Below are 15707 nucleotides of genomic sequence, written 5' to 3' on the forward strand. Positions count from 1 at the left end.
ATTCAAAAAACACTAGCCACAGATCTCTTAAATCCATTCATAAATACTTATCGAAAGCGAATGATCTTTAGATCAATCCTACACCTCTCGATGAGAGGGATCCAAGAAAAATATCAGCTACCATAAATAAGATGACCCACATGGAGTTTGGCCCTAGTTGGCAATTTTAACGCTCCCTCTCAACTAGGGAGAACTCCATCCGCTGATCCATATGTTCGACTGTACTATCTCTGCCATCAGTGCCGTGCACTACTCCGCTCTTCTCTGATCTACTAAGCTCTGCTCTGCTGAGCTCTACTTTGCTCTGCTTTTCTTTGCTCTCCTTTGCTGAACCATGAAGAAGAAGAATTGATCGAGAATGTCTCATACCATTCTCTACTGACCCGAAGTCAGTTTTATTGATCCCAGATCAATATCACAAGAGAGTGTCTCAGACCAGTCATACTATCCCAAATCAGTTTCATTGATCCCAGATCAATGGAGGTCATCCTAGCATAGGGAGTACAGTAGATACAATGATGCATCTATTAATTGAGCTACTATGGTCCCTATCCTCATTTCCCTGCTCATTGATCAGATGAGAGGTACTTCCCATGAGTCCTAGACTACATGGGTAGGATGCCTCGATAGGAGAGCGAATCATCTTGTCCACAGGAGAACGAATCATCTTGTCAGTGGATTCCAAGGAGAACGAATCATCCTAGCCCACAATCGACACGGAGAACGAATCATCCTGGCCCACAAGAGAACAAATTATCCTATTCCACAGTTGCCACGGAGAATGAATCATCCTGTTCCATAGTCGCCATGGAGAACAAATCATCCTAGCCCACAGGAGAACAAATCCTCCTGTTCCACAGTTGCCACGGAGAACGAATCATCTTGGCCCACAGGAGAACGAATCATCCTGTTCCACAGTCGCCACAGAGAATGTATCATCCTGGCCCACAGGAGAACGAATCATCCTGTTCCACAGTCGCCATGGAGAATGAATCATCCTAGCCCACAGGAGAACGAATCATCCTATTCTACAGTCGCCATGGAGAACAAATCATCCTGTTCCATAGCGCACCACCAAGGGAGGGTGAGTTGCCTTGTGGTCGTATGTTGCTCCAGTAAGTACCCCAAGCCCCCCAGAGCTCCCAGAGCTCAATGCATGCAACATGCAGGACCCTTATAAGAAGGTCTCTCAATGACTCCAAGTCGTTCGGGAAAGTTACATATTTGACCTTTCCCCGAGGCTTTGACAAAAAATGTCTGCAACCTGTACATCAGTCTCAATGTGATGGATCCTCCTCGCTCATCGACTTACCATTTCCCAGATAAGGCAATATCTGATGTCTATCTGCTGGAGCAATCATCAAATATGGGATTCCTCAGTAATCGAATCCCACCTCTGGTTGTCACAGAGAATCACAGTGGTATTCATCATGTTTACAAACAGCTCACTTAAGAGCTTCTGCAACCATGCAGCTTCACACGAGATCATACTCGTAGTTGTGTATTTAGTCTCGGTGGTGCTTATAGCAACTAATTTCTACTTCCTACTCATCCATGATATCTAAGCAAAATCCAAAGAGAACCAGCACTGAGAAGTGCTCTAGTGATCCGCCACACTGACTGCCCACTCAGCATTCGAATAATCATGCAGTTTCATATTTCTGGTAGTGTATTTCAATCCATGAGAGATTGTGCCCTGAAGATATCTCAAAAGATTCTTGGCACCAATCCAGTGAGGCTCAACCAAATATGAGCTCACCATGCTAACTACAAAACATATGTCCGAACGGAAGTTCACCAAGAACATCAACGCGAATGAGTTTATGAAACTCAGAGGCATTTCCCAAATCTGGTCTGACATCACTACCATATAACTTTTGAAAGTTAATATCCTCGAGGTAGTCACAGGCTTGCAATTTATCATTCCACATTCGGAATCCAACTCCCTCTTACTTCTGCAAATGAGAGAGTTTGCACCTATCAGAAATAGGTCGTCCTCATAATGTGCTGGTATGAGAGGTCTATCATCCACAATCTTTGGGTAATGGTTTGGATCAGTTTCACTCCTAGTGAATCTCAGCTTCATCTGACAGCTATCAATCCTCTCATACTATGCCCGGGGAGTTTTTCTTCAAGCCATAGAGGGCTTTCTTCCACCTGTATACATGAGATTCCTGATCATGAATCTCAAACTCCTCAGGTTGTTCCAAACCTATGGACCTGCTATATGAGGGGAATGGTACCCTTGTAATATTTTCCTTTGGTACATCTCAGACATGTACTTTCATGCTCTTTTTGAATTCAAGCATCCCTGTCACCATCTGACTCACATATCTTTGGTGCTATGTGTCAATGGACATGGTCTCCAGTGGACTTCATGCAACTTGATACAACCCTGAACTCAAAAACATCTTTGAAAACTCTATTTTCAAACACTTACCTTTCCATCGATGACTGCCACCCCGAAACCTCTGACTTCCATTGCTGAAATGGACACCAGGTTCTTCTTACGATCAGGTACATAAAAGAGATTATGTAAATGAATTGAGTTACCCTCATTCAATTGAGGGATAACATTCCCTACACCCCTTCTGCAATAGGTGGCATCGGCTCCAAGTATAATCCCACGTTTGTTTCCATCTCTACCAAATTACAGAGTGCACCCATGAAGTGCCTTGAAGCACTACAATAAATAAGCCAGATTCCTAAAGAATCTGAAGGAGAGGGCCAATACAAGATAACGCTTCTTTATCTTATCAGAAACAACTTTTGATTCTTCATACCTGGGGTTCCTTGCTTTCTTTGAAGAGTCAACCATTTCCTTGATGACATGCATTACCTGTCATTCCTTTGATCATTGAAGATGTCCCTGGAATGATTGTTATATTCATCAAGAGATGTGTCTCTGCCATTCGGAAACTCCTTCGCATAATGGCCAAACTTTTTGCAACCAAGGCATCCGCCTTTCCTTCCATCCTTAGATCAAAACTTACCAATGAAGTGATCTTTAGGTAGGCCATCAGAAACTTCTGCTATGCCATTCTGATAATATTCTCTGCTTCGACTTCACCCTCAGTGAATTTGAAGAGGGATGAGGAATCCACTGATCCTTTCATCCTTTCCCAACTGTCTTTGGTGATTTCTCTTTCACTCTTTCTTGGGCATTGTCTTCACCTCACCTCTAATACCATGTTAATTTTAGGTATGTTATATGCTAGAGCAATTTATTTCAATTTTCATAGTTAGCTCAATATCTTTTCTAGATTAGCAATCACATCATCCTTAAAGTAAACTGTAGATAGAACATAAATATAAATCGCAGAGGACAAGCCAAGACAAGAGGACACAAGATGTGGCACTAGCCAGGGACAAACCCCAATGTGGGGAAACCCTTGATCAATTCTTTTTATATGTTCTTCAATAGTTCAGCAGAGAGAGAGAGAGAGAGATAGTACGTTTACAACAGAAGTCAACACTTTGACTTATCTAGATAAGAGCATAGATCATCTCTAAGAAGATGATACATGAGATCAGTTGAAGACATGTTGCTTCAACTAATTCTCCAAGGTGAATCCTTCACCTATCGTTGTGTTGCATTTCATCATCATGATGCACCTCACCGCACTGCACCATGCTGCACCCATCATCAGTGTGCTGCATCTCATCATGCTTCATTAATCATGACTATATCCATCATTGTACTGCATTATGTGCAATTGTTGCACCATGTTGCCATCTTGACCTATGGGTTGGCTACACCTTGCTTGCTTGTTGTCCCTAGCATGCTTGTTGTCCTTAGCATGCTTGTTGTTGCATGCTAGTTGTCCCTTGTATGCTAGTTGTAACATTGCATGCTTGATGTATTTACTGCTAAGTACCATACAATTGTCCCAATGTTAGTTAGTTGTCACTTGCATGCTGCTCTCCTTCGAAGACAGATGATCCGGCTGTTTTGGTAGTTCTGGCAGTTCCGGTTGTTCCCGGCAGTTCACAGTTCCGGTTGTTCCCTACCGTTCTGGCAGTCCCGACAGTTCTGGTTTTTCCAGCAGTTCCGGTTCTCTGGCAATTCCGGCAATTCCGACATTTCTGGCTTTTCTGGCTTTTCTAGCAGTTCCAACTTTTCCAGCATTTCTGGCTTTTTTGGCAGTTCCAACTTTTCTGGCAGTTTCGGCAATTCTGGATTTTCTGTCTTTTCCAACTTTTCCAGCTTTTCCGGTAGTTCTAGCTTTTCCGACATTTCCGACAGTTTCAGTTTTTCCAACAGTTCTGGCTTTTCCGGTAGTTCCAGCTTTTTCGACAGTTCCAGCTTTTCAGGTAGTTCTGGCTTTTCCGGCTTTTCTGGCAGTTCTAGCTTTTCCGACTTTTTCGGCAGTTCTGGCTTTTCCAATAGTTCATGCTTTTCTGACAGTTCTAGCTTTTCCACCAGTTCTGGTTTTTCTGGCTTTTTCGGATTTTCTGGATTTTCCGACTTTTCCAACTTTTCCAGAAGTTCCGACTTTTTCGGCAATTCCAGCATTTCCATCTTTTCCGGCATTTCCGACAGTTTCATCTTTTCCGGCTTTTCGAGCAACGTAGAGCTTATTCTCCCATGACTGCATTTAGATCTAGGGCATGTTATCTAGGACAATGTATACCCTAGGGCACTCCCTCTAGCTCTCATCTTCATCAAACCCAAAACAGGATGAAGTGAGATCACAAGAGTGAGTGTGTGTGTGACAAATGACTTCAAGTCCTCTTCTATTTATACTAAAACGTAGAGGTTGAATAGACATGACTATTGGGCTTCTGAGCCTACATAAGTTGCTGGTTGACTTGACAATTTGTCCATAATCAAAATAAACTCAAATCTTCATAAATACTTATCGAAATCAGATTATCTTTAGATCAATCCTACACCTCTCAATGAGAGGGATCCAAGAAAAATATCAGTTGCCATAAATAAGATGACCCACGTGGAGTTTGGCCCTAGTTGCCAATTTTAACATATCAGAGATAATCTCATCACAACTTTAAAATGAGACAACATCAAATATTTGCGATATTGAGTAGCTTTGATATGGGGCGGATGCGACATTCCGAATAAACCAATGTTAATACAAATATCGGGTCCACTTATAAAAGGAATAGTATATCGAAGGTTGGAGTGAAGGCTTATGTTAGATCGGAGGTTATGGACTATTGAAAGTCGGATATTGGCAATGATTGATTATCAACATATTGGAGCGAAGGCTTTTAGGAATATTGGTGATCAGAGGGAGTGTTATATCAGAGATCGGGAAAATATGATATTGCATATCGGAGATTGGCGGTCTTAAGATATCGCAAGTCTTAAGCAGTGACACACTCTGCAAAACTCTGATGTGGGATCCTCCGATATAAGGGAGCGGAGGAGGGTTATGTTGTATGTGGTTTCTCCATCCAATAAACTACAACCACTAATAAATGGGGCCAAGACTTATGATATCAGGGATTTATAAAGGGATCTTCCGATATCATTCTAATATGTTATAGCCACTTTATAAAAAGAACACATTCGCTTTATAATATAAGCCAAAGCCACTATTTGGAAAATATAGCCACTAATAATAATAATGAAGTTCTTGGTCTAGGGGGCTATGTTTTATTAATCTAAGACATTTAAAACAAAAACTTATTTACAAAGTTTATTAACAAACAAAATTAATCAAACTTAGGCAAAATATAAAAATAAAACAAATGTAAATAAAAAGAAAATTAGACTTGAAATGATACAATCACACTCAAAGCCGACATTCAATGCCAAAATGGGTCCCCGTGTCTATTATGATAGAATAAAATGGGGTTTTTGTGTTTTCACTACAACATTAGGCCACTAGCAAAAAAGAGGGTTGATTGTATTTTGTTCCAAAGTATAGTAGAACAACTTGGGAGTGAGAGTGAGAGAGCATAACAGGGGGTTTAGTGTCTATAGTAGCCTATCAGGCCATAAGTCTTAGGTAACTCCACAGTGAGAACCTTTTACTTTGTACTTACATTATTTCCATTCTAGAGAAAAAGAGAGCAAAGCAACCTCTCTTTTTAGCTGGGTTTTCTCTTGTAAGGATGTCCTAGAGCATATTTTGTGTTCATTGTGGTTGGTGTGTGATTTTATTTTATTATTCTCTATTTTCCGCATTTTATGTATTACATGCATAAATAGAAAACAATACTTAATAAATATGGAATCTAAGGAAATTAAACCTCTGTGTAAATTCATATTAGGTCTTTTTAGGAATTTTGTGGGAAGTTGCAAGGGATCCAAGAGCCAGTTTAAGTAGGAAGTTGTAAAACCCTAGCCAGGGTCAATGAATATATTCACAATAACCTTTGAGGTCGACAAACAAGAGATTCTCGATGTTGGAAGTGTAGGTCGTAGATCGACTCTGGAAACAAGCTTGGAATCAAAGAAAATGGAGGTTCCAACATAGAGGTTAGATCAGAAGGAAAATCGAGGGATCAAGAATATATAGAGGAGTCTAGGAAGGAACTCGAAAGAGCAGTCGAGTTTGAGTGTCGTCAACCATTCATAGTTCTTGTTCTGAACAACAATATTCAAAACTTAGGAACAAGATCATGACAATTATGTTTCCAAATCCCTTCCCAGCATAAACTTAAGGTTCAATTCAGCTTTAGATGTCTATATCTTCTATATATCAATTCATTATATTTTGGATATGATAATCCATCAAGAACCTTACTTCTTGGATACCCATATGGAAAAATCTTATAATATGAGTTGTGTTTCCTACTTGCATTTTCTCATATTTTGTAACTATGTTTCTGGAAAAATGTAGTAGTAAAAATATTGATCTCTTATTTAACTAATCAAACAATTCTTTTAAAATTATATTAAAGCTTCTAATGATGGAGTCATGCAGATAAAGGACAGAAGAACAAAACAAACATGCAACATAAAATCAAAGCACACTTCTGCATGTGTTTGTAAAAAATATCAGAGAGCTCATAAACTTTTAAAAGTGTTTATGTTTCTAACTTTAAACTAGCATAAACATCAAAATATCTTGCATCCATTTGCCTAATTTAAAAGACAAAAACATTTCAATTTTGTTTTCTACTACTTTTAGGCTGTAAAATGTCATATCCATTGTTATATCTAGGTCTTTTGTAATCTCCTTCATGTTCCCGTTATTATGTGGTTTTGCATGTGCTTTTCAATTCATCTATCTTGAAATATACTTTTGTAATCCCCTTGCTTACTATTTCGAGGCTCATAACTTTTCATCTGTGTTCATTTCAGTACAATTCACCATATCTTGTCTTTTCTCAGGCTAGAGTTTAGCAAAAGTCTACTGATTTTTTATTTTATTTTATTTTATGTGATATCTATCTCAAGGAGTCCCCTACTATGTTTCTAAATTCACCATATAATTAATCTCAACAAGATTGATTCAACCTTTCTTTTATACTAATACTAGTACAAGGATACCTCACCCCAATCTTAACATGTTCAATTTTCATAATCATATTTCCATAGACCATACTCACCTTGGCCTTGGCTTGAACAATTTAGAGTAGCAGAAACTTCCTGCCTAATAGAACATTGCAATTCTAGCTACATATCCATGCAAGCCTTCAACATGTGTTGCATGTTTATCATTCCTTGCTGCAGTTGTTCCATCTCAATCCTCAAGTCATTTAAAACTTCAAACTCCTGCAATACCAATATCCACAGGGCTTTTATAGTTGAAAAGACCATTCATTACCTTCAATTACTTTAAAATGTCAAGATTTAAAACATTACATATAGAGGTTTTCTTTTCCCTAAGTAAATTGCAGAGAAACTTGAAACCAATGTCTTAAAAGACTTTCCTAATTCACTTCAATCTATGCCTTATTTGTATTAATAAATATTTTATTACAATTTGATAGTTACAAGGGAAAACACCAATGATCATGATTGTGGCTGGGCTATGTTAATTTCCTGTGGCCTCACCCATGAAGGAAAGATTACAAGATTTTCATGTGATTCTGTTTTTAGGATTAGGAATTCTCGTCATAAAATTCCCTTTGATTCTCTTTAGTGTTTTCATTTCAACTTTCTACTACAAGTTTGAAGCATGGTGCTAGATTTTAATGGGTGAGAATGCTCAATTCACTTTTAACTATAAAAAAATTCTAGAACTGCCACACATCATGGTTTTATTCTTATTTAATCTGTTCATTAATCTTTAAATTTTAAAATTTTGATGTAACATGGGTGACCTGTATTGCAACGTTACAAATCTAGAAGATTGTTGATCCATCATCTATGAACAATTCATTTGATTTTGGTTCTAAAAGGCCCTGTAAACATGCATTTTATAGAAAATATAGCGATAGGAGATCAAATCCAATTGGGCTAATGCTATAGTTCAACGGTTTAGAAAAGGCAAGCATATGGAAAATCGAAAGACTAGATGCACAAGTCTAGGCACATCTGGTAAGAGGATATTTTTCTTTATTTTGTGTGCAAGGGGTTTTCCATTTTTGTGTTATTATTGTTGGTGATGTGGATAATAGTAACAACTTTTGGTCCGAAAGTGTTTTCAGCTAGCTAGGAAAGCACTTTTCATGGTATGTATAGGGCTTGTGGTTTCCTGACCCCTTTGTTTATTTTTTACTTACATTTGGAGAGCTTAGATTGCATGTATGCTTTCCTTGGGATCACTTCTAGGGAGGCACACTTCTTGATGTGGTAGTTGGCTTACGTGGTGCATTTGGCATCTTCTACAAGGGTGCACTTGTTGAGGAGCATTGGCTCTTGGCATGTGGAGTAACTAGTTTGAAGGGGGGTGTTAGGCACTTGGAGGTTGGGTGCTTGGCCCTTGAAGCATGTTACCACCTTACACACAGTTTGAGTTGAGGACCATTGATTGGATATTGCACCATCTTGGAGGAGGAGCACTTGACATGTGTACACCTAGCTTGGAAGGTGACCACCTTGGATTCAAAAAAACCATAGTGTGATATGTGGACACCTTGCTCTGAGGAGAGCTCCATCTAGGGCTTTCCTTGTTGACTTAAGCTAGTTGCTTGTGAACTTAGCCTAGGGTTGCTTGACTTAGCATAGGATTGTAGCATATATAAAGGGAGGAAAGTGCCTTTTTTAAGAGTAACTACTTTGTATCTTAGAGATTGATAGTTGGTGTGATGCTAGCTATTTGGAAAATCTTGGAAGATCATGTATTACACTTGTAACAAGGATTAATGTTTGTGGGATACTAGCACTAAGGTTCCTTGACTTGTGGGATGCAAGTGTTGAGTATTATAGCTTATGGGTCACAAGTGTGTGAATTGCTCTGATAGCTTATGTGATACAACTGCAAGTGGGAGATCTTGGGGTTTGATAGTTGGTGTGATGATGGCCTATTTGGAAGCTAAAGAGATTGGCTTGTAGAGCTTGTTGGGATGCCTTGCTTGGCCTTTGTAATGTTGGTTAGGGTTGAAAATTTGCAGTGATTGTGGAAGCCCTGGCTAGGGTTAAGGATGTATTGAAGAGTCCTTGCTCAGGATGTACTAAAAGGACTTGTTGTACCAGCATTAGATGAGTTGAGGTATTGTACTTTATCTTCATTACTCTGATAATATGAAGTGTGCCACTGTTGTCCTAAATTTGTGATTTCCAATTTGATTTTTTTCAAGTATTGAACAAATTTCAGGGTTGTTTTAGTATGTTGATTTATTGGGACAACAACACTAGATTCTATGTTGATTTTAGCATGCTTAATGAAGCTTTCAAATCTCTTTGTTTTTGTTATATTTCCACTGTAAATGAAGTGATTTTCATATCTATGTACTGAGATAGATCTTGCCATTAGGGTTGCTGAAATGATATATGTGTGAAGTCTTTATGGTCTACACTCTTGAGTTTGACTAGTAGTGTTGGGTAGATTTGATATTTCTTGTAGGGTTGTTGAAGAAAATAGTTTAAGCACCATTGTTGGAAACTCTATGAAGTAGATCCATGGCCTCACATTAGTGAGGTGGAAATTTCAGATTCAGTATATTTTTTCTACAGTTTTTACATGGGAGGTATTGGTTTTAAGGTCAGGCAGGTCTATAGGTCCCTGTTATGTTGAAAGGTAACAGAGGCATGGGACAACCACCTTAGCTTATGAGTCTATGTATCCTTTTCCAACTAGAATCGAACCCCCAACACCCCCCTCCACACAACACGACCTAGGACATCCACCTTAGCTTATGAGTTCTATTTTTTTGCCAGTAGTATTTGAACCCCTAAACTCACTGGTTAGAAATTGCCCCCCACCCAACAACGCTTCAGGCACCACTCAATTCTACATTTTGTATCCAAATTCTCAAAATTTAGTTGTGCATAATTTTGTTTTCTGTAATTAAAACATAGTTATTTTGAACAGATTAAAACCCACACAAATGTTAAAAATGTAGAGCATATATACATACATTTTTTCTAGTTTAGGATGTGCATAGCTCGTGATTTATAGTGATGTGAGAAGGACTGGGTCAGGTCTTCTTGAGTTTCTCTTTGTATATGTAGAGCTCCATGTCCAATTTCATGATATTTTCATTAATCATATCACTCTCTTGTTCATCTACCCTGACCAAAAAACAAAATACACAGTCTTTAATCATTTTTGCTTTAGGAATTGGGTTATTTACAACATGCATTTGATCTACAGTCTTTCCTATTTTTGCTGCTTTCACTCAGGTGGTATTAGATTTCATGGCTTAGGTGATGGGAGCTTGTACCACTATCAGTATGGCTGCTGATGTGGAATATAGCTTTAGGAATGTTGCAGCTCACATTTATTCTATAAAAGGAACTGACTCTGATCTCTTTCCTCTAACTAAGAGTTATAACCAAACTACTGTGTGAGCGATCTGAATAGAGTAAGCAACAAGTAGGTATGGGTAGGACTAGTTAAGCTCATGAAGATCTGTACATTAGTAGACCTATCTGTTCATCATAGCTACTATGTTTGATCATCCATGGAAGCTACATTATACAAGAAATAATGGCTTAAATGCTTACCTTCTCATAGGCCTCTTCCACGGATGGAGGAATTGGGCCAACCTTCTTCTTCTTGAAATTGAATAATCACTTCATCATCTTTGCTCGAGTCAAACTCTCCAATGTACTATTGGTATCGATGAGAGGGTGTAATGGCTCCCCTCCTGTAGCTCTGCCCTACTGTGTTGGTAACAAAATGTTAACCATGTTTGATTTGCCTGCCAATCCTCCATGGACAATACCCTCGTAAATTTAAATGGAGTGGGAAAATGATATTCAACGAGTCAACACATTTTAATCAGAAGGGTCAAAAACTATCAGAATGTTAAAAACATTATTCAAATATAATAAATACTTTATTTATTTTTCTAAGTTATTCAAATATTATAAATATTTTAATGTTTTTCAAAAGAAAAGTGAAAACATATTTATAATATTTTTCAAAAGAAAGGTGGAAACCATGTCACTTTTTTTATTATTTTCATTATATATAATTGGTCTTGATCCATCTTAATTTCGGATCCACCAAGTGCCCAAAGGGATAAAATCTCTTTTCACTCTAAAAGAGGTTTGCACCTCAAGAGATTTGATTCATCTCTCACAGAACTTGGTAGATCTAGAGTTAATATGGACCTAGATTGCTTTAATTATTAATTTTATGTTTTTGTTTTTGTTTTTGTTTGTTTGTTTGTTTTTGTTTTTGTTTGTTTGTTTTTGTTTGTTTGTTTGTTTGTTTGTTTGTTTTTGTTTTTGTTTTTGTTTTTTTTTTTTTTTAACGGAGTCAAAATGTTAAAGAGGAAATTACAACATCTCTACCATGGAAGAATAATTCAACTTTGGAGAAACCCTAGAGGCCCACAAAAAAATTATAGGCAAAGAAAGGGTCGTCTAGTTTGAAACTAGAGCAAGGCGTAGTTTTGATGAAGAGTGAATGAGCTCTAGACAATGTTAAGCTTTGATATCCTTGTCAAAACACAAAATAAGATTAAATGGTAACCATGAGTTTTTTATCCACATGATATATATATTTTTAAGTGCAAAGATGACTGCCATGATAAACCCTTTGAAGACACACAACTACTTGTCAAATATGTTTTTCATATGAGATGTTAGTTGCTTACTATTGGACCCACATGGAGGAGGAGGAGTTGGTGGATTATGAACCAGAGGAAGGGGGTTTTCAACAAATTTGGGTTAGTCCCAAGGATTTTATCCATTCACATTTGGAATTCATCTTAGAAGGTCACCATACCACGATTTCTAGGCCTACCTGGTCTTTAGTAAGCAAAGTTAAGAATTCAATAGGCGGTCGTCTAGTAGTTCGAAGGCCCTAACACCTGCTCTAGCCGCACACTATTTGGGTCCTCTAGTTTTGGCCATCCTAGGGCCTGAGGACATTTATCAGGGGCTAGAGAACTCTTCTTGGGGTTCTTTGGCTCTGAGTTTAGTTTCCTTATTGTCCCAAAGATCAAAGGAAGACATACAATGTGTTACAAATACCATAGTATTTTTAGAAATTCTTGAACACATTGGGGGTTCTTCACTCTGAGAAGCCTTTCTAGTTTTTTTTCTTGCTTGTCCTTCATCTCAAGTGTCATCGACCTTTCCCTCCTTGGGAAAACTAGTTGGGGTTTTAGCTGATCAACCAATGTTATTGCGCTAACTAAGACCATAGGTAAAATTTCCAGAATCCAATCCAACTTTTCTAGTTTCATGCAATGAATCTAAACGTTGATGATAGTTTCTAAATTTCTCAGAATTATGTTCAACACCTGAAGGTTGTTTAGACCTCCATCTGCAAGATGAAACTTTGTCAAATGCAGTGGCATGAGTGAACCTTGACGAAATTGTCTGTGCAAACAAAGGTGGATCTGATACATTATCATTTCTATCCAATTCATATCTTGATGAATTTGTTTCTTGGGGAGTAGCCCAGGCATTTAGATTTGTTGTAGCATATAAAAAGGCATGCCCATCGGATCTACTAACTGTAGATTGTTGAGCTACCACGACCCATCCTTAACTTGACACCAGTTTCACTATTTGTTGCAATGGGGCAATAAATTGGTGACCAAATGGTGTCTGATGATGGGAGGCTAGGTTTGAACCACAGTCCTAATTAGAAGCTAATCCAAGATCATGCTGGAAAGGAGGATAATACTGAGGCGACTGAGGAGGAGAATAACTTGTCTTCAAAACCTTGTTGTAGATTGGTTGCAGAACCCTGCCTACCACGATGATCAACTACAACATAAACCTGGTTAATAGAACCACCCTAGCTTGTTCCACTATTTTTCTTCTCATGTATGCTCCTATTTGCACCCTTTAAAACTCTACAAACAAAGGAGATATACACACTTCAGATCAAACCCTAAGAAAAAAAATAGCAATGACCATAACAATAGAATGTAAAGACAAATTTTCTTCTCCCAATGACTTGTATATAGGTTCCCTTATCAGGTCATTTTTCCCTAATATTTACGCATGTCATCCAATGAGAGTTTTGAACCATTGCTAAGCCCACAAATTTCACTGTAAATCATAATTTCACATACCCTTAAAGGAGACTAAATGCAAAGCATAAAAAAAAGAAACCCTCAAAAAGAAATGAAGATCTGATGGAATGGAACCACCATGGAAGTACTTGAGTTTCATCACGCATCCTGTAAAAGCCTCGTTCTTTGACATCATTCCTCTATTTCACATGTTTGAAATTTAGCAAAAATGGATGTTATGTGATTTTTTGGCACTTTTCAATTTTATTTTTCACTTATGTGAGCATCACTTGATACCAAAAAAGAAATACTAAATTGATTATTTAACCTCATAAGAAGCTCATTATTAGTGAAGGAGGCACATTGGATATCTGTTATAGATTAATGGATTCAAATATGCAATTAATCTTATAATAATGGTATTTCATAATGTTGGAATGTTGAAACTATTTGTTTATATAAAGAGAAAGAAGCTTTAAGTGAATAGTTTATAAGTAATGATGATTGTTAATAATTTGTGGATGGGGTAGCAAGCTAAGTGAGCTTGAATATTGAGAAAAGATCATGGTTAAGTCTATAAGATTTGGAGGATTCTTGGCATGGGTGACCTTCCCATGAATTATTGGTTATATGGCACTAGACCTAAAGGTGATAATTGATGATATATGATTCATTTTACTGATTTAAATCCCCCTTCTTCACCCTTATGAACATCACCTATTGCAATTAGTGTTAAGTAGAATATGCAAGTTTGTGGAAGATTGGTTATATATGATTGAATTTGAATATTCAATCAATATCAAAACAAAATATTTCATCATACGTTATGATTGTAATAGTTTTAGTGACTTATAGTATTTTACATATTTTTTTAAATAACAAGTATCTAATTATATTTAATGAAATGAAAGCCCCAAGGATTATCTTAGTGGGTTTTGAGCTAGATGTGAGATCTCTCCCACAAAGGTTGTGGAGATCATGGGTTTGACTCTTTTGATCCCCTTTGAGATAGGCCCTATAATCAAGGCTGATAGGTGCTAGGAAGTGTCAAGGAAACAAAGTGTCGAGACAACACAATAGAGTACTGGGTCAAAATATATGGAAATGAATGAATTAGAGGGTGTGTCGGGGATGAATTTAATAAAGAAATTTGGGAAACATGGAGGCAAAGGTATTATGAGGAACTTACAACAGCAACAAAAAAATCAAGAAAAACCCTAGTCTTAGCAATTTTTAGTTTATCTAGTCAGGAGTTTCGATCTCCAAGCAGCGGGGTTTGGAACTCCGGGTATTAAGTTACAGGATTTTAATCAACTAGCATTGTATATGTATTGTAAATGGTATCTGCAAGAACTCTTGATGGAATTAGGTCAATCAGTGAAACTTAAACTGGACTTCTCATTGAATCTTGAGTCGTCAGATTTGTTGCCTTTGTATTCTATACCTTAGATGTTGTCGGCATGGGATCTATATTCTAGCGAAGGGGTGCTTGGGCAAGAACTTAGCGAAGAGATGTTGGAACTAGCACTTGGCGCAATTAGCGGAAACAAGTAGGGGTTGTGAAATGGTGAAGTGGCACAACAAAGAAGTGTTTAGGTATCATGAATACTTGGTACCAAGTGCGCCCACCAAATGTTTAAATCCTTCTACTTAGCATGGCCATGCGTAACTTTAAATTATTTTGAAAAGGTTAGAAACATATATGGTGGGATCATTCATAGGGGATAAAGGTTTAAATGTGCTTTCTAAAGTCATCCATCAATAATTTGTTACCATATTCTTCTACTAGTCTAATTTGGGACTCTTCCACATTTAGTATGAGAAAATATGATACATTATTATTAATAAATTCTTATATTGCATACCATTATTTCGTCTTTTAAATTTTCTTTTCACCACAATAATTATGATTTATGTTATGTTTTCCAATAAAACTTTTATAGGATACTTTTTGTAATAGTATTCAATGTAAATTTTCACATATGATAATGGAAATAATAACACATATATAAATAACATTAAATAACATATATGAAATATATATATATATATATATATATATATATATATATATATATATATATATATATATATATATATATATATATATATATATATATATATATATATATATATATATAACATATATATAACTGGATTTAAATCAAAATAAAAACATATATATAATGGTTGTCGCAATTGCA

The sequence above is a fragment of the Pinus tabuliformis genome, chromosome 8, assembly GCF_031772625.1.
Source record: "Pinus tabuliformis cultivar Carrire ecotype Pingquan chromosome 8, CPIR1, whole genome shotgun sequence".
NCBI lineage: Eukaryota > Viridiplantae > Streptophyta > Pinopsida > Pinales > Pinaceae > Pinus > Pinus tabuliformis.